The following is a 21138-nucleotide window of genomic DNA, read 5'->3' as shown; positions in this document are numbered from 1 at the left end:
TATCTCATGATAAAAGTGGTGGAAGTCATAGGAGACAAAAGAAAGCAAGAAAGTGAGGTCATGACCCATCCTTTGGCCTTCCTGTCCAACCCGATTCATCCTTTATGAGTGTCCATCTCTGGTTATATCTCTGTGCTCCAGGAACACTAAACGTGCTTACTCCTGCCATTGCTTCTTTGCACAGGCTATTCGGGAAAAAGGACAGCCTTTTTGATGCTATTCTTACCCCCTTGTGTGAGTGTGCATCTATATGCACACACTCAAGCACACATGCACACTTCCAGCCCAGTCACTTCTGCTAAGCTTTCACTTTTTCAAGTTCATTCAGATGCCACTTTCCCAGGATCGGGGCGGGGTAAAGGGGTTTCTTTAACATACACCCTAATCCCTGCCCATTTAAGGTATCTGTGGCAGGGAGTCTTTAAGTTGGCCCTCTTCATGTCCTTGTGCAGTCTTTTCCCTTTGATATGAGCCGGAACTGTGACTCACTTGTAATGAATAGAACACAGCAGAAGGATGTGCATTTTCTCCTTAAGATGTCATTTCCAAGATTAGGTTACAGAAAGACTGACTTTCGTCTCCAGCATCCTTTCTCAGTCTCTGATTCTCTTGGACCATCAATTACCAGAGGACTCTCAAACATCTATAGAAAGACCCACATCTATAGAAAGTAAGGAACTGAGCTTGGAACCAGTAACCATGTCAATGAGCTTGGAAACAAATCTTTTGAAACCTATAAAAAGTCACATAAGTGGTTTAGGAAGCAGATGACACCTCATCCCTAATTAAGTCTTCAAATTAGACTTCAGCCTAACTGACAGTGTGACTGTGACCTTATGAGAGATCTTGAGTCAGAGGTACCTAGTTAAGCCTTGCCTGGGTTGCTGACCCAAATAATTTATGTGATAATAAATGTTTGTTGTTTTGAGCCTCTAAGTTTTAGAAGAGCTTGCATTACAACATAGGTAAGAAATGCCCTATCCTTTTCCTGAGTTTCTACAGAAATCTGTAGTTCCCCATTATAGTACTTATATGCTTGTATAATTATCTGGTTATTTGTGTGGCCACTCCACTAGATTGTAAATTCTGTAAAGACAGGGACATTGTCTGTCTTGTGTGGTACTGTATCTTCAGGAAATAACATCGTTCTTAGTAGATAGAACATATTAACACTCATGGAATAATTAGTGTGGGTTGGGACTCTATAAAATTTGTGGCACAAATATTGCTGTGGAATAGGATGTTATGTCAAGGAGATAAATACCATAAAGAAAGAAATGAAATGAATGCTAAATTATAAAATAGTTATTAATTTAACAAATGTGTAAATAGACTAGGTACCAACTAAGATGGCATAGAAGATGAAATAAGATTTTAAATATCATGCGTTGCCAATACATACTGTGATGTCTATTTTGGTAAAACCATCAGTGAGGACATAAACAGGTATAAAAACACTGACCAGGCAACTGTTAGCCTTGCATTCCCACTGACTAGCATCAGACCTGGGCCCCGCCTGACCTGCTGGGCCTCAGTTACTCCTTGGTAGGGTAAAGGAGGCTTCATACTTTCTTAAAGATTTCTTTCAGTTCTAACATTCCAGTTTATGTGTGAATACATTCTGTAAATACTTATCTGTGGTACTCAGACTCTTGATTTTTCCATCCCATCACATCTGAGGCATAAAACACACATCCCCCCCACCGAAACCATGATTTTCAGCCTGTAGAAGGAAATGGACACATCACACTGTGGGCCTATTAGAATTTCTGGGTAATATGTATAGTGTGAAAAAGTTTCCAGATCACTCTGACCTGCTTGATGCCCACTTTTGAAAATCTTTGAGGTAATACATAACGACTGGCCAACAAATTATGGCCAACAGTCTAGATATTCTGTTTGATAAAATGAATGCACTAGTACTTAATATATGTTCAGTAGAAGCTTTAAAGAGAAGTAATCTAAGCAGAAACATTTACCAAGTAACCCATTCTAGTGGAGTTATATCAAAATATAGATCTTAGAAACACCATCAAAAAGTTTCTTATTTTCCCAGAGGCTGAGGTACTTTACCCAATGAGATTCTGAGACTGGCAATCTATCATGCTTTGACAATAATTTAGAAGGCAGCACTTCAAGGCATTTGCCACATGACCGGCAGGCCTCTGTATCTACAGGAGATTATTGTCAATATCCTTGACTGGAAAGCCCCATATTGCTTTAATTAGTTTATTGCAGATTCTTTTGAGATATAATAATAACGATGATACCCAGATTTTGTTTAATTCTTTCATTTTTCAAAAAGCTTTCCATCTGTCACTGTGTTATCCTCATAGTATACCAGTTAAGTAAGCAGTGCAGGTGTCCTAAAAGTAACATTTTCCCCGCAAGTTTACTCATTTCCTCACTCACTGTATGCATCAATCCAGAATCCGCTGTGTGCCAAGGGCTCGCTGTGAATACAATGCTGAATAAAATGTGGCTGATGCTCTTGGGCGTTCAGCATCTAGGAGAAACAAACATGTAAACAGGTAATTATAGTGCTCTCAGGTACTTGCTGTCTTTCACCACAGTGTCCTGTGCATCTATGCCACACCTGGCCCATTTTTAGAACTACACAGGGATGGTGGGCTCAAGGGGAATGTTCCAGCAGTGGAGTTATTCAGTCCTTAATGTGTCAACTAATGTTCCCCCATTCACACACCATTCCATGAGGGAATATCATTGCCTATCTGTACTTTTGGCTTTGGTTTTTCCCCAAAGAAGCCATAAGTTCTCCCAAATTCAAGAGGCATGTGGCTCATTGTATAACAATTTCTCATGGTTACTGACATTCCTTCCGCCAGTCAGAGAGTCCATCTTTTAGAAGGAGCTCTGAAGTTTAGAAGCTCAGTAAGTGAGATGTGTGAAATTTTAATCTTCAGATTAAACCTGTGGTATTCTGGAACCCATGTACATTGGCTCCTGAAAGCCAAATATACACATCTCTTCTCAACTCAAGTTTTCAGTGATAACAGATTGGTAGCTTGAAATTGTCCGTGACGTGAACAGAAATCGGCAAACCCTTTCCATCATAACTGTTTTTCTCTGGAAGAGCAGCAACTTCTTCAACATTTACCAGCACACCACTGACTGGAGCTCACTGTCCTTCACCTGGGGCTTGATTAAGTTGATAGATTTACTAAACTACTCTGCATATGATATGCAAAACAGTCTCTTAATTTGGGTTTGAATGTAATTATACAAACTGTATTAATTTCTTTTCCCTTCCTCCCACATACGTGGGTTAAAACTCCCTTAATTTGGCATGTAAATTTATGCAAAATAGCAAACAATTTGGGTTTTATGGTGAGAACCTTGGAACACTAATAATACTGCAATCTCAATTACGCAGACACCAAACCAGTGCTCATTCAAAACCACTCTCCTACATTGCCACCTACAGAAAATCTACCCAGCTGAAATGAACTTTTTTCTTCTCTATATGACAAATATCTGTCTTCCTTCTTGTTGGAAGAAATAAACCAAAATCAAATCAAAACAGAAAAATGCGGATTTGTTTGTTTAGGAGATTTTATAAATAATCAATTTGAGTATCCAATTCTTTTCTCTGACACATATCCCCAACAAAATCACTTCTCTGGAAGGATTCCCTTGTTCCTGCCAATGGTTTTTGTTTTCCCATTAACCATGCTAGAAGCTTCGATGTTATCCAAGTACTAATCACAGGGTTAGGCCCACAGAGGGGTTCAATAAATATATGTTGAATGGATCATATTTTTCTATTCTGCTTCTTTATAATCCTATGTAGCAAATAAGCAAGTCTAATGTAGGCTCTCTGTTCCATAACTTTTCCAACTACCTGTCCTATGTTTGTCTCTCTCTACTTTCAAGAATTTATACAAAAGACTTTAGCTGACCATGTGTTTTGTGGCAAGTACTGGGCTTGGGCAAGTACAGATATTCTACTTTCAAGGTGGGAGAGACACAAATGAATAAAAAATGCTCTCTGTAACATAACAAGGGCTATAACCACAGAAGACATAAAGTGCTATAAAAGCAGAGAGAGGGATTGGGTCTATTTCAAGTGGGAGAGAGTCTTGAGCTGGGTTTGACAGTATGCCTAGAATTTTACAATGGGAACAAGGTGGGAAAAATAATTGAGGAGGGGAGGAAACAGTATGGTCTATTTGGTTTTGAGTAAAAGCCTTGTCAAGAGCACAATGAAAGTCTCTGAAATACATTCTGCTTTGCCATTCTGAATGACCTTGGGCAACTTATCTACACTCATTGAGCTTTACTTGCCTCATGTGAATGAGGAGACCATGTATCTTATAAAATTATGATGATTAATGGCTAATGAATATAATTTCTTAGAATGGAGCCCACTATACCTTGAATGCTCAATAGATGCTAACTCTTTTTCCCACCATTCCAGGCAAAGGGACTAGCCTTAAAAAATTATGGAGATGAGAAACTGGCATCATCTGTTTCAGGAAGGGCAAGCTGATATTACAGGTGGGTATAACACTAGGTATTGGTTGAGGGGTGGTGAAAAATGAGTCTGGAAGGGCAAGCAGGAGTCAGCACCTGAAGGACCTTGTGTGCCATGCCTAATTCTTTGAGCTTTAACCTCAGGGTGACAAGGACTCACTGAAGGATTTTAAGGGGGAAAGTGAGCATTCTACTTGTTGCTTCTAAGCTAAACATTGCTTTTATTGTCATCCTCCTGCCCAATACTGTCAGAGCAAAAAATTGCTGAATGTTAAAGATGGCAAGACAGATTTTCTTCTATCTAGTGCAGTAGGGGATGGAGACTTCAGTATAAACTGAACTCAACTCCATTGAAACAAAGAGTGGGAAGCTTTTTAAATGATGGCATGTACCTAAGGAATAGTATTGAAGGATATTGGGTGGTGGTAATGGTCAGTGTGATTAGGCCATCTGTGTTTGCTAATTAACTGGTACTTATCAAAGTTAGGTTTCTACCCTTCCACAGAAACTACACAACAGGGGCCCTACCTTTCTTGATGATTACATTTCAAAGGAATGGCTCACTTGAGAATGATATTCCTGGGTTTTAGAAGATACATATCAAAGGGACAGAAAAGGATTTATAACTGCAGGTTTTCTGAAGAAAATGCTCTAATAAGAGGGAGATTAGGGGTCTACAGTCAGGTTTTGGCTGGAACAAACAATAAATTCTTGTGGCAGCTGAAGCTTTCTCAGTCAGACTGAAGGGACTGTTGTCATCCTAGGGACAAGGCCTTGGGCTGATAGAAGCCATGCTAGAGTTTAAGTCCCTTACCATGCAGCAAGGTGGGGGGAGGTGGTGGCATAGTTGTTTGTGCTGAGAGTTTGTAGTTCCCATCGGCTGAAGTTGAGGCCTACTTAAGAAGGCAACTCAGAGAAACATGACAAAAATTTGGTCAAAGAAAGAATACTCTCCAGTAGCTCTCTTTTTCTCTTATGTGACATGTAATGGCTTCATTAGCCTGGGAAACCTAACCAATCAGTGCCCTACAAAATGTATATGGTTTACTCAAGTCCAGTTTGTAGTAGCCCCTCCCATCTCCCGTTCTGATTTTGATCTCTATGATTTTGCTTCTGTTGTTTCTTTTCTTCTCTACCACTTGCATCTTTTTTTACCTTTCAAAGCCTCACTCTGTGAAGGCCCTATTTCTACAAAGACTTATTTGATAACTCTGGGCCCCTCTCTCTGAACTACAAGATTTAATCTTCTTGCCTCACAAATTAACACCTAATTATCTCTCATGTATGGAACATATGGGGTTTTGGAAAGTATACTAGGCTTGATGTTCAGAGGGTTCTGGGTCTCAGGTCTCCCACTGAGTAGTTGTTTAAACATAAGCAAGGCTCATCTCTGAGCTTCAATTTCTTTATCTGTAAAATGGTGATAAAACTCATTCCAAAGCATTGTTATTATTAAATAGATGACATAATGTTTACAAAAGTGCCTAACACAGTGCATAGCCCAAGATTCCTGTGAAATAGGTATTTACTGAATCTTTTATCAGTTTATGTATATCAGTTGTCTCCCTGATGTGATGTTAGGCTAATTTTAGAGCCAAGAACATGGCTTATCTTTCTCTTTTGCACAATCTTTATCAAAGTATTGAGAATGTAATAGGTACTCAGTAAACACTGGGCTGAAGGAACAGATTAATTGCAAGCTTAGAGGGAAGGGGCTGAGAGTGTTGCCCATCCTGTGAGGTGTTTAACATATGCCCAGTAAGGAAATCAGTCCTCCTGAGGCCTACCAAATAGACAATTTATCCAGTTCTAGGAAGTACTAGTTTAGATTAAGGGACTTTTTGACCTTAAATGAGTCCCCAACAGGCTTTAAAACACTAGGACATACTAAGCAAAACTCCACAAGAAAACTAGGAAATGGAGATAATTATGGGTAACGCTTTAAAGAATCTGGCTAAATGTTAGGCCTACCATAAAAAAATGCAATAAGAACTAGAATTCCCCATCTACTTACTCCCTTCATGCTGGGGAGGCTATCTCAGAGTAATTAGCTTCTAAACATCCCTATGTAGCAAATGAATAGAACAGTAGACATGGAGAGTGATTTATTATTCATCATGAATAGCAAGTGAATGAAATAATTTAACAATCACTAATCTCTAAGAGGGACCTACTCATTTTTAATCATCTCATATGACATGTGATCACTCATTCGCATACATCCCCCTGAGCTCATCCTACTGCCAGGAAACCTTTAACGGGCAGCAGAGCACTATTTACGTACTTCTGTGACATGAGTGTATCACTAGGTGTATATTGCAGCCTGTGGGATTAGGACCATGTTTTTGTGTGGTGTGACAACTTGACACAATCCATACACATGTCACCTTTTGCGTCCCATTAGTCTCGAGGGAGCCCACAAATGCTAATATGGCGTAGTGGTAATTATACAGCTCACAGTTCTGAGGGTAGGATTAGAGATGGCAACCGTGGTGATGGATATAGATTGTGGTGGGTTTGTCACATGAGAGAATGCTAAGGGAATGGTTCCCTGATGAAAGTCTTTGTCATGAGAAGAGAAGTCTAATTGAAACATTTCCCATTCTAATTATAACAGTGCACATAAATATTGTACTGTTTGTTTTTGAGTCACAGGAGAATGTAGAATCAGTGTGTTAGGGTCTGGCATATTTGGAGAATTTCCTTTAACTGGATTCATCATTTACATATCTAGAAATTTAAGAAATATAAAATCAAGGTTTGCTGTTATTGTAGACTCACACATCTCTAAAAACAAACAAACAAACAAACAACAGAGGAGAAAATAAAATTGCTGAGGAGGGCCGGTTAAATTGATCAGTTAATCCACTTGAGCTCTGGTACAAAAATTAGTAATGATGGTTACGAATAGTGCTGCTATTTTTTGACTGCCTGCCATATGCCAGGCACTGTTCACACATTGTTTAATTTCACCCCAATTCTGTGGGATGGGCAATATTATTCCTATTTACACGTGAAGATATGCATTCACTCAACCTTTGGTTATATCAATGTCAGCAAATCATTGAGAAAAAGAATCTGAATTCAATCACACAGCTTATTTTGAAAAAAAAAGTTTAAAACCATCTCCATTTTTTAAAAAGTCAGTCTTTTTTATTCTTTTACAGTTTATTGTCAAGTTGGCTTCCATATAACACCCAGTGCTCCATATAACCAACAAGTGCCCTCCTCCATGCCCAACACTCCTTCCCCTCTCCTCAACCCCTGTCAGCCCTCAATTTGTTCTTAGTATTCAAATGTTTCTCATGGTTTGCCTCCCTCCCTCTCCTTAACTATTTTTCCCCTTCCCCTCCCCCATGGTCCTCTGTTAAGTTTCTCCTGTTCCACTTATGAGTGAAAACATATGGTATCTGTCCTTCTCTGCCTGTAAAAGTCAGTCTTTATGTCTAGCTATAACTTCAGTAGAATTACTATTGTAGTAAAATTAAATTTTTATTCCATCATTTCTATTTTTTAGTCTAATTATTATTTCTAGTATCATCTCTAAGAAAAGGAATCCTTCTCTTCTGTGCCAAAATTCAATAGATCAGTGTATATGAATGTGCACATGAATCACTGGGGGAGAGAGGACTTCCCCAATACACGGATTCTAATTCATCAGGTCAGTGGTGGGGTCAGTATGATGGTCTGTCCTCATCAACTCCACATTGATGCTGTGACTGCTCGTCTAGGCACTCCACATGGGTGGTTATGTTAAGTGAGAGAGACTGAAACCAATCTCTTCTAAGAAGCAGCCATCATTCTGGTTTTGAAGTTAAAAAAGCCACAGCTATTCCTTCTGTTTTGGGGATAGGTACACGCTGTCTTAGCCCCACTCCCCATGAATTCTGTATATTAAAGTGGAATCCATCGTTCTTATTGCTCTTCAGAGATATTCACATTTCATACAGGTTCTCTTTGGTCTTTCACATTAGACTATTCCTGATAAGTTATACTGGTTTTTCATTTGATTTTGAGTTACAGTAAGAGAGTGACCTATACTCTTTCAAGTATCTAAGAAGTGTTGGCAGATTGAATTAGTTTGGAAAGGAAAAGAGCAAGCAGTATGGGCAGGACAAGACAGACCATTCTGGTGGTGTTCACCAGGCCATTTGGTTGGCAGTTTGGTAGGAAAGAATAAAAGATTATAAATCATATATCACTTAGAATGTTTGAAGTTTATAGGCTATGTTGTTCATAGGAGCAGGTCTGTCTTTGACTTGAAAGTGTACCGTCAGTACCACAAAGGCTATGTGTGTCCACATGAGAAACACGTTGTGCTTGTAGGTAGGCATTTCTATCAGTACAGAAGCCTGTTGAGAACCAAGGGCGCCTCATGTGTGTGCCTCCTTTACGTGAAAGATGTATATTTTATAAGAACTTTTATAAGAATTGTTAGTATTTTATTAGACTTTTAGTAGTTTGATATTTTATAAGAATTCTTGGATTATAATACGAGTAGAGGAGGGCTGATCTTACCAAATCTTGGATGAAGTCAAATGCCCATGGGGAGCCAGTCAGGCCTGTGCAGGCAGCAGATGATGTGCAAAAGAGAGGAAGCTCTGGTGTCAGGCCAAACTAGATGTGAATTGTGGCTCTGCCTCTATTGGCCATGAAACCTTGGGGAATAACCATTTTTGAGCTTCTTTATCCTTCTCTTCAAAACAGGGACAAAACCATATAAGGTTAATGTAAGGGTAAATCCTGTCACCTGTGTGAAGGACCTTGCCCCAAGTAGAGGCTCTATAAATTGTATTTCCCTTTCCCCCTTTGCATGGACCATGTATGTGGCCATTTCAGATATAACTGCATGCCCCACTTTCCCCATCAACCAAGGTCGTTTTATGAGAGGAAGATATTGATACACTTCATTAACAACATTTAAACTACTCACTTGTATCCACTGGTTATATTAGTATTGATGCAAACTGGTTTAGGAAAGGGAAATTGGAATCGATCATACAGTCTGTTTTGAAAATAAAAATAGGTTAGATCCCTCCTCCTGTTTTCTCCCCCATTCCTTTCCTCTGCCTGCTTACCTTCTTCTTCTTCCCTCCTCCAGTGATCCAAGATCAATCTTTCCATTTATAGAACAACTATGAAATCTTCATTTTCCCAACACTGGTGATTTCATAAGGCAAAAGTCCTCCATCTGACTTTCTTTTAGACTTCTTTCCAATGACTTTGTCATCGTTTTTCCCTTTAGTAAACGTTAGTATACTAAAACAATTTTAAATCGGTCTTTTCCCTTTGCTTAAGGTCTTTCAATTTAAGGATTTAAAATACTTGCTTAAAAGGTGGACCATTTATGGAAATATGAGAAGATTAGTGTGTGGAAAAGAGGTTAAATGCTTCAGATTTGGTTTCCAGTGGTTACTTTGAAAAGTAGAGTCAGAGCAAGAATCTGACCTGTGTCTTTATTTCTTTGACTTGACACCCAACCACATTGCCTCTAACTGAACACTACAGTGTGCTGGACCATTAAATAGGATAGAGGAATGAAATTTCAGAGGTGAAGACTAAGATAAGAATGATAAAATTACTCTGCCTGGGAGTTCAGAGAGTATATCAAATCCCTTATATATTTGGGAACCTTTTCTCTCTCCTAACATATAACATTATTTTAGACTTCTAGTGGTCTAAGACACTTGCAATGTCTCATCTTCAAGGTCACAAGCCAAACCTGAGACCTTCATTTGCATGACTAGGAAAATGACTTTCCATTCCCTGTGGCTTGCCCTTTGAGTACCACTTCTTAGTTTGAATGTACTTATTTGCATGTATGAAGCCTTCGTTTTAGGTAAAAACTTTTCTATGTTTTTATAGAATTTTCCTTCTTGACGTGCTTCTATACTTTCTTCTCCCTCGTTCCCCATTCAGATGTACCTTTTCTGCCTCTTTTGTAGACTTGATGGCATTTGAGCTCTTGGCTGCATCTTTGAGATTTGGGGGATCTGCTGAAGGGAGCCTTGAGCCCATCAGCCTCTGTGAACAAAGGTTCTCCTGGAGACGTTTCTTTTTCTACTTCTGCTTTATCTCTGACCAGTGTTTCCCTCCTCCAAGACTTCTGCATCCAGTCAAATCAGTGTAAGAGGGGAAATCCCTCTTCCCCAGCCGTACTATGCAGCATTCTTAGGTCCTTAGTTGTCTCTCTTCAGACAAAGTTTTTGGTTAGTGCTTTGTTTTTAAATCGAGAGCAGATACGGATACATTTTTCAGGAATTAAAAATAAATGAATAAAAACACTCCTAACCATAAGGAGACCCCAAAGCCTAGGTTTTGATTGCTAATAATCAGATGTTAACCTTGGAGCTTTACCCACGTAGAGGTTAAATCACTAAAGATGGTTCTAACACTGAAATTTCTCTGCATTGCTGTCACAGTTACGACTTTGCAGCACTTAAGTTTCCTACTTAATACTTTACTTTCCCAGTCTTATTTGGCAAATCTGGTTAATTAATAGCCTTATCTTCATGGGGAAGTATAGTCTCTCCTCAGGCTTTGTTAAGAGACCAATTGAGAAAAGAACAAAGAAAAAATCTGCCTCAGGCACAAAAAATACAAAGAATGATGACATTACTTTGAAGGTATTAAGTGGTCTTTTTTTTTTTTTGGTTCCTATTTTTCCTGAACAGTACATCAGCTTTTAATGGGTAAAAAGTAAACAAGAAAATACTAAGTAGTACTAAGTAAGTAAGAAAATACTAAGTAGTACTGGAGACACTTTTATTTGGGCTAGATATTTTTTTTCTGTAGTAGCTGTGAGGCTTTTAAATAATTCAAATTTCGTGTGTTTCTCTTTACAACATTTTCCCTTTTCAAATCATCTGGCCATTATAAGAGAAATATTTGGATAACCAGCTGCTGTTTTCTTCTTCTTTGTTTTGTATTGTTTTCTTTTCTTTTTCTTTCTTTCTTTTTTGTTTTGTTTTGTTTTGTTTTGTTTTGTTTTTTTTGAGGGCAAATTTCCTCTATAAGCAGAGCATCTCTGATATTCCTATGGGAAAGTATAAAATGTTTATGCCAACTGTAAACTTTCCAACTGAAAATTCCTTGGGATATTATACCAAGCAAAAAGAAATTGATGTAGAAAACTCAGTAGTGTCTTGGACAAAGATAAATAGAATTGTTCTTATTCTAGGCTTAGCCCATGGATTTCAAGGGTGAAAAGTTTTGGGTTTTTTTTTTTTTTTTAATGAATTGCTGGCTTGATGCATTTCTAAGAATTTTCCTAGACTACTTTATTACTAATAAATCAGCCAGTTTTACTTAGTGATACTTGAGGTTATGTCTCGCGTTAGGTTCTGGAAAAATATAGATTTTGCTTTTCCTTGAAAAATTATCCTTTTGTCAACATGAACTCTGCATTTTTGGTTCTCTGTGGACCTTAATTTTTCTTGAAGAGCTCTGCTGAGCCTTTGCCATTTACTGTATGACTATTTTGCTTACAATTTAGAGAACTGACAGGCTGGGTCGAATGTATCAAAAATATGCCTTCTGGTGATCAGCCCTGTGATTTACTCTGAAGCAACAAAGCTATAAGCTTTGTTGTTCAGCTTCCCAATTAGCAAGGAAAGACAAGTTTCCTTGTTAATTGGTTTGTGGAGATATTTTAATGTATTACAGCTGCATCTTCGGTTTGTATAAATATAAAATGGTCTTCTACCACTGATGGTAGTTTTGTGAGTTAGTATGTTCCCTCATCTCAAGGAATAAATGTAAAATAATGGATATATTTTACTTACAAATGAAGTCAAATTTATTATTGTCTTTATTAGGGGTACCGATGTTGTCCTCATCCTCAACATCATATTAGTTGCAAAATGCATTGCTTAATAATGCTTTCTTTTTAACCCATCTGTACAGAGAATCCCATTAGAAAAGGCCTACCTCTTAAAATATCTAAAACCCCATTGTTCTCAGGCCTGGTGACAAAGATAAAACTCACTCCACTCTTTCAATAGCTTTTACTTTTATTAGCATGTATTAAGAAACATCACCTAACTTGAAAGTAAGCAAAGAGACTGTGTCATATACATTTTTGATGTCATATTGGAGCATTGTTTAACAGGCCCACCTGATGATCATTTGATCATTCAAGGGAATATACCTTATTTGACTGTGTCTACTAATTGACTAAAAGTCTATTTTCTGTGAAGTTGCCTGTTTGTTGGTAGATTTTTATCTAGTAGACATACAAATGATTTCTTCTTGGAAGAAAAGATGATTCCGAAGGCTATAGTTTTATTGCTCTGTGGGATTTATTAAGCATCTTACTTGTGTAGACATCTTATCTATGTATCTATTGTAGTCAAACATTTTTTCTCCCGTGTCTACGTAACCTCAGTTTACTTCTCCTTTGAACCATCTTTACTGTCCAGCTCATTCTCTCATTAATGAGTTGAATAACTCTTTAACACATGCATATTTTATATTTGTATGGGTTATGTTTGATAACTTCTTGAAAATTATATTTTGACATGTGTCATTCAAGATGTATGTATAGATGTATGTACATATATATATTTAATGTGATAGTTTTTGTGTGAAAGTAATCAGTCAGGGAAGCAATCACTAATTAGTTTAGACAAACGAAAACTTCATATAAATCTATTTTAGGACCCGGCACTACTTCAAGGACAGACCAAATCTCATTACTTAAAATATTGATTTTTCTAACAATATGTTAAGGAATTGTCTTGGGTTCAGTGTGACAGATGGAGAATCCTTAAGGCACGCTGTCCTAGTAGTGCAATTAGCAGAAGCAGAGTGAATGCCACCTTCATCCAGTTAGCTTTCCAAAAAAAAAATTGTGATTACCATGACTTGCATGAGAAAATAAAAATTCCCTTAATTTCTTCAGCAACAAGTTGACCTATAACTGGAATTGAGTTCATTTGTTAAAACCAACCAATAGACAGCACTACCTTTCTGCTTAAACTAATGAACCATGGCATCTTGTCAACCTTATCATTGTTGCTACTGCTTTCACTCTCTGTGTGATTAGTTTTACAGATATGTTTTTAAATATTTTAATAGTTGATGAATAATTGCTTAAGAAGTCAAAACAATATACAAATGTATACAGTAAAATATTTTGCATTTATTTTTGTCCCCATCGTTCTATTACACTATCTCCCCCCAGAGCTAACCAGTAATTAACTTTTTAAGTATCCTTTCAGAGGCCACTTACAAATATAATAGCAAATAGGAATATATCCTTATTTCTCTTTCCTTCTACATAAAAGGTAGCAAGATATACACACTCCTTGGCACCTTGCCTTTTTCTCTTAAAATAAACACATTGGCAATCTCTCCATTTCATTACCTAAAATACTCTCTCTCTCCCTCATTTTGTAATGCACTGTGGCCTTATCAAGGTAATAAAGAATAACTTGGGATAATTAAATCCCAAGGAAATGCATCAGGGTGTGCCATTCACTTTGTTAAACATCTAATAGACCAGTCAATATTCTAGGTGCTGGAGGTGAAAATATCAGACACAAACCCAGTCCATAAGAAGCTCACATCCTACTAAATAGAGTTCAAAATGGAGCTAACATACAGTGTGCTTAGTGCCACAATGGAAGCATTTCTGAGATGCTGTGGAAGAGAATTGAGGGAGTGATTAATTCTGCCTTGGAGGTCTGGGAGAGGAATCAAAGAAAGCCCCCCCCCCCAAAAAAAAAACAACAGGTGACATTTGAGCAGGGTCTTGAAATAGGAATATGAACTCTAAAAGAATCATTTCCTAGTCTAACTGACCAACAGAGTTCTCAATTTTTGAAAGAAGGAATTTGCCTGCAGTGATCCTTTCTTTAAGTCTCTCCTATCACTCTGCCCTGGGGTATTGGGATACATCTTTTTATACTTTACTTGGTAGTTACATCTTTTAAGCATCATTTCCTTCTTAAGCATCAGTTTGTCTGATGTAACAGAGACACTTTCATCTCTCCTCCTGCCCCAATCACCCTTCCCAAATGCAGTCAGGACTGTAGTCTCTTCCTGGCTTTCCAGCCCCAATGACACCACTTTGTATTCTGAAAAACAGATGTTCAGGAGTCGTCTTTTTTCTAAATTTGAGTACAAACAACTCCACGGTATAAGGTTTCCTACCTTTCCAGAGGTGCCTGCCAATGTAGTTCATTTGCGCCGTTCATTCCCAATCTATTTATCCCAATGTAATAGCTTAGCCATGGAGCTCTCGAGCTAAATAAGAGCTCTTCAAGTGCCAACACTGAGAACCCCTCCCAGTATGAACTGCAAGCCATTTATTCTCATTTGTTTACAGGTTTTCCATCTTTCAGCTGGCTTTCCAACCATGAGATAGTGTCCATATAGACGTCAATTTTTATTAAGCTACTAAGTAATTTTAAAGCCCCACACAAAATGTTTTCCTGAAGTCCCTATACATCTGCTACTCTGCTCCCTCACGTTCCTTAATCACGTAATTCTCTAGAAATGACCTATCAAGTATGATGAAGCTCTTTGCACACCATCTGCATTTTATTTCACTTCTTTCTTCTCTTCCAGACCCAGGCCTGCACACTGTGACCACAGCGAAACTCAGAGGATTTTGGCCGGCCTGGTGAGGCTCTGTTATTTTTCACCAACTGCGAGGACTCCGTGGGGCATAATATTTTTTAAAAATATCTTTTCCCAAGATTCTCACCAGTCTGGAAATTGGCTGGAGCTCTGCTATTATTGTCAACTCAGAGCAATCAGTGGAGAGCGTCAAGTAGAGAGACAGGGTGCATTGCCCTCTTGAACTGCCAGCTTTGATTGAAGAACTAGAAAATCTTATATGGCTGAACAGTACTCAAGGTTGAATTGTTTTACAAAAATCTGGCCATTTTGCCCTAAATGTATCAATTTCTTTGATAGCTTCAAAGGGTATTAAAATAGCACACTGTTAAATTACAACCCCCAGCACTCCTAACCTCTTTTCTCTGCTTTATTTTTATACCTGGCAATAACTACAGTGAATATGCTACATATTTCACCTAAATTTTGCTTTCACCCCACTTGAATGGAAGCTCTATGAAGGGAGAGACTTTCTGGCCATTGTACTGTATGTTCAGTGCTCAGAAAGGCATCTTGCACACAGAATTGCACTTATATATGGTAGGTGAATGAATAAATTAAAAAGTGCAAAAAGATTGCATTTCAGTTCATTAAATGCTGTAGTTCTTCCTGGGGCTCAGTTTATCTTTTTCTGGAGATCCACTGCCTTTTCCCTTCTGTATCTCTTACATCCTTTTGAATTTTACCTAGATACTTCTTCCTCCAGGAAGCTTTCTTGAATTGCCACATGGAGATCACCTCCTCTCAGTTCTCAGTGTAATGTTTATGCTACCTAGTCTTTGAGACCAGCAATGCTTTCATGTGAGGCTAGTCCATGTTCCAAAGTCCTGATACACTTTAAAATCTGGTGGCAAGAACTGCCTGCATTGTTCTATTTCCTATATGAGCATTCCTGAGATGGGAAGAAAACCATTGTTCAGTTTCTGTAGTTAAAGAGCAAAACGTGCGTTATGCAGTATGGTGCCCTGGTTTTAGAGTCAGTCCAGCCAGCCCCAGATTTGAGTCGCAACTGTTTTTACCTTCTCTGTGAAACAATTGGTGAATACTCTGAGCCCTAACAGCTATATCTTTAAGATGAAGATAGTGATGGTTCCCTTGCAGGATGATTGGGAGGACCAGACATAATATACCAAACAACACGCATGACAGATTGATATTACCACTAACAGGTTATTACTATGATTATTACCATTATGACTACTACTGTTATCATAATATACCCTCCTTCTTTTGATTAACCACCTATCCTGTACAGGAATCTCCACTCCAATCTAGGATACAAATTCAGATATTTGAATTTGGAATTAAGTTTTAAATATGTTCACTCATTTAACAAGAATTTATTGGGAGTCTAGCATGTACCAAGTATGATGTTGATTGCAAGGAACACAAGCATGAATGCACATTAGTCCTTGTACCTTCAGAGCCAACAGTCTATTGCATTCATTTATGTATTCATCAAGTAGTTCAACAAATTTCTTGTTGAACATCAGCTGTGTCCTAGGCTCAGTCATAGGGACCAGGAGGGCATCAGGGAAAAAATCAGATGAGGATTACATTCTAGTAGAGGGAGACAGAAAGTAAACAAGATAATGAGTTAAGAGAACCGCACAGTATGCGAGAATGTGATGAGGGCTGTGAAGCGCAGTAGAGCAGAATGAGGCTTGTCAGGACTGCTCAGTGTGTGTTTTCATAGTGGCTGGTGTTTGCAATTTTAAGTAGGGTATTCAAAGCAAAATTTCCTGGGGGCGCCTGGGGGGCTTAGTCGGTTAAGCGTCTGACTTTCGCTTAGGTCATGATCTCGCGGTTCGTGGGTTCGAGCCCCGCGTCGGGCTCTGTGCTGACTGCCAGCTCAGAGCCTGGAGCCTATTTCAGAGTCTGTGTCTCCCTCTCTCTCTCTGACCCTCCCCTGCTCCTACTGTCTCTCTCTCCTAGAAATAAGTAAGAATATTAAAAAAAAAAAAAAAGCAAAATTGCCTGGAGATAGGACATTTGGGAAGAGGCTCAAGGAGTGAAGGGATGAACCATATGGATATTTAGGAGGGAAGCATTTCAGCAGAGGGAACAGGAAAAGCTGGTGCAGAGCAGAGGGTGCTAGGTATTAAAATAGAGAGCTGCTCACCATTGGTTCAGCAGTAGAGGCCAGAGTCCATTTTTCTGCATGCTGCTGGTATAGTTAGAGTGAGATAACGAGGGGGGATTATGTGAAATGGTCCTGATGGACAGTCCCCACAGGGTGAGGGCAAGCTTGCCTTTTGGACCAGTGTTTCTTACCATTGCACTCACGCTGATGCTCTAGCTGCTGGATACTTTGAATCACACCTCCTACTTTGGGGTTCTGGGGCAGGATGTTGCTCTGCAGTATTTTCCGTCAATCCCTTACCCTGACTGCTGTTCATTTTTTTCTTCTTTGTTCTCCCTAATCTAGTGGCTTAATACTGAGTCCCCTGTTCCTCTCTCCTTTGAAAAATCAAACGGTGGATGTTGACCTGCCATATGGACTTCTACCCTCACTGTCCTTTTCTTCCTGGCTTCACCCCAGATTCCCCTGGGCAGAGAGACTGAGGCTCCTCTGCTTCTTCCCAGTATCTCCATTGTTTTATTTGTGCCATAATAGCAGGGGGAAGCAGATCATTGCCTGCCAGTGTGACTGTGAGAGAAAATCACAGTGGAAGGGAATGCCGGGCACAGAAAAGATACAGAAGTGGGTTCTTGGCGGCATTTTCCATTGCCCTAGGCTTAGACATTTTCTGTCATTCTTTTGGCTGAACCCAAGTTGGTGGTAGTTTGGGTGCTTTCCCCCAGTACCTAGAAGAACAGATTTGGGAACAAGGAATGGAAAATGGATGATGTGTTTGCTGATAACACCTAATAAGTCACTTCCAATTATTTTTTTTATAACCCTGTAACCCCAGAGTTCTTTATCTTAATGGTTTTTCTACCCAATGAAAGAATGTTTCCACTAGGAGTCCGAAATAAGACTCCACTCACATGAAAGAAGAGATTCTCTCCTGGCCTCCTGGTTCTCAGACCACCAGTCAAAATAGGAAAGAGGGAAAGAGTTTTAACTGTTGCTTGGGGGCAGTAGACCTGAATTTTCAGGAAATAGTAAGGTTTTGGGCAGCACAGATGAGGTGTAGAAATTACTCTGCTACATGGACTACCATATCCAATGGTAAGGTTTATTTAATGGGGAGATAAAACTTTTCAGTAGCCCTTCAGTCTTGCTTCTTTAAGGTCACGGATAGTCCCACCAAACCATTAGCTCCTGCTCATAAATAAGTATGGCTTCTTCCCTCAACCAATCCTTCTTTCAGGCCACATGGCTAGATGATCTTGAAGTTCTGGTGCTGGTCATCTTTCTCTTCTTCTGAGTCCTCTAGGACCACATGTGAGAGCCAGCACAGACCCCTTCAGATTATTGTACAAAGCTTAGGTATTTTTCTTCTTGGTTATCGTGGGTCACTTTTCTTAACATACTTGAAATTAGATACTTTTTCTGATTGAAAATAAGACCAGTTAATTTGTAAATTGAGCCAAAGTTTGAAATGAACAAGTAACATAATATTTATCTTGATGTTTACACCCACTCTTTTTCCATTTTCAACCATCTGCTTTCAAGGGGGAAGTAGCCATAGCTGAGATATTTTAGTGGGGTCATTGGATTGGCCTGATATGAAGAGATTTCATGTTCATTGATTAAAATTTTAGTCCCACTCTGTTCTTATGCTTTAAGGGATTCTCAAATATAAAATTATACTCTAAAAATATTTAGGAGTTTTGCAACCACCAGACACCTTATCAAGAGGTTAATAGAGAATATTATTTTAGATTTGCTGTAGTAAAATTTCTCTCATCTTAAGTTACAAGTTTATGATTTCTGACATTCTGTTTAGTCTTACATAACCACTTCAGATAAAGATACAAATCACTGCCATCACCCCCGCAGGTTTCATCGTGCCCCATTCCAGGCAAGGTATCATCTTATAAGAAGCTACTATCCTCTTTTCTTATTATATTACTTCTTCAACTAAATAAAATTATTCGTGTCTAATTTTTTTTCTGACTTTCACTCAGCTTGGCATTTTTGGAGTTTATCTATATGTGTCCATTAGTAGTTTGTTCTTTTCAATGTGTTTAACAATTTAGCTGATGGTATTCCATTGTGTGGATGTACATGATATTTATCCATTCTTCAGTTCATTACCTGATCTAGATTTTTCCAGTTTTAGGTTATGAATAAAGGTGCTATAAACATACTAAGAAAAAAATTTTTTAGTGAATATAAACATTAATTTCTCTTGATTATATATATAAAAGTGGAATTGCTGGGCCATAGGGTGTGTTTAAATTTTTATGAAACCATCAAATCATTTTCCAGGTAGTTGCCTATTTTACACTTTCACCACAATATAAGAATGTTCCAGATGATTTCCATTCTTGAGGATACTTGGTATTGTCAGTGGTTTTAATTGTAGCTATTCTTGTGCCAAGAATGTTTGTTTTGATGTGCTTGAGACTATGTACCTGTTACTGTCATCAAAGAAGTAGGAACTAAGCATCAAAGAAGGACTCTAGAGTAAAAGTATTCTGTTTGGACAGAAAAAAACATTCACGTCCAAAGAGTTTTAATTAACATCTGAAGAGTCATGCCATGTCATGAATTTTTCTCTTCTTTTCCCCTTTAGCCATGAATTGAGATAAGGTAGGAAAATGGAAGGACAATGTAGGACTTTTCACAAAAAGTTAGTCTCTGGTGTGAGGAACGTTGACTAGCAAAACAGAGAATTCAAGTTGTAATTATGTGAACTGAAAAATAAAAATGCAACTGAACTGAAAATATATATATTCAGTTTCTTTGATTTTTTCAGTCTTTTCTCTCTGCTGAACTGCTATTCCAGGCTCTCTCTCCAAACTGCTCGACAGCTCATGTGTCATTTATTGTGGTCCAGTTTCCTGATTCTAGCTTGTGAGCTGGGCCCTAAACAAGTCCATCCTATGCTATAAAAATGAAAGATATGTTTATAAATTTATGTTCTGTAAAAGGTGTGCTATTTTTACATAAAATAGAGATAGTAAATGCTCTGATTTTAGGATATGAGTTGGCACTAAAATTTTAATATAAGTTTGTTATAGTTCGTCCTATTTGAAAATGGTTTCTAACTTAAATCATCTTTTTGAGACTGCAAAAAGAGGTTTTTCAAAAATAATTGTGGAAAAGAAAAACTAGCCCACTATATTTAGAGTCAATGATTGTACTAACTACAATGTCTTTCATTTCAGTCCCCATTGTGTCTTATACATTTATAACATATGTTTAACTTATTTCTTTATGTGTCTGTATGCTAGAAAATGACAATCTTGATGACAGTTATTATATCCCAGTCTCTATCCCCAGGGCCTAGTGTGGTATGTATCATATATTAATTGGTAATAAATACTTATGGACAGACTGGATTAAAAGGAAAATGAGAGTCACACAACTACTTTCAAGTCTCAAGCCCTGAGAACACTGCATATGCCTTTGAGGTGCTTAGTTAAGAGGGAAAAAATCAGGTGTAGAGGGGTATCTTCAGCTTAGTTCTGGACAACGACATAATACTTGATTAAGCATTGAGAGATAGTGCTAACAATACTTGTGAGACTATACACACATGCTTAAAGGTCAAAATATTTTGTATTACTAATAGTGGATTGACTAAACTGACAACTTTAATCATCTGTGTCTGAAAAATAACACAAAATTAACAAGAACAAAAGTCCTATTTTTCTTCTTATCTGGTCCAATATGTCCAGCCATTTGGCCTATGAAGTAAAACTCATGACTCCCACTTACTTGGTGAAAACCACTGAGTCAGTTTCTATGAAAGTAGAGATAGTCTTTCAAACCGAATTTATAAAGTCATGGCAAGTCTCAAAAAATCTTTTTTCTTTAAATATAAAAGAAATGAAGCAAGATTCCAGATTCACTTTAAATAACTTCTCTCTTTGAAAAAGTTGTTTATATGAGCACTGAAAGTA

At 38.1% G+C, this 21138-nt stretch overlaps 1 long non-coding RNA gene across 2 annotated transcripts in view; it reads left to right on the top strand.

The window, feature by feature from the left end:
* Positions 1-21138, top strand: part of LOC144221843 (uncharacterized) — a 238470-nt gene that overhangs the window by 93229 nt on the left and 124103 nt on the right. The window contains exons 3-4 of one of the 2 annotated variants that reach the window (XR_013332203.1): positions 4439-4518; positions 15067-15456. The exons of the other annotated variant lie outside the window; for it this stretch is intronic. This is a non-coding gene — a long non-coding RNA (uncharacterized LOC144221843). Of the gene's footprint in view, positions 1-4438; positions 4519-15066; positions 15457-21138 lie in introns of those variants that run through there. 2 annotated transcript variants of the gene reach the window in all.

This window comes from Crocuta crocuta, unplaced genomic scaffold, assembly GCF_008692635.1.
Source record: "Crocuta crocuta isolate KB4526 unplaced genomic scaffold, BGI_CrCroc_1.0 scaffold151, whole genome shotgun sequence".
In the NCBI taxonomy this organism is placed as follows: domain Eukaryota; kingdom Metazoa; phylum Chordata; class Mammalia; order Carnivora; family Hyaenidae; genus Crocuta; species Crocuta crocuta.
This window is presented reverse-complemented; position numbering and strand designations above follow the sequence as displayed.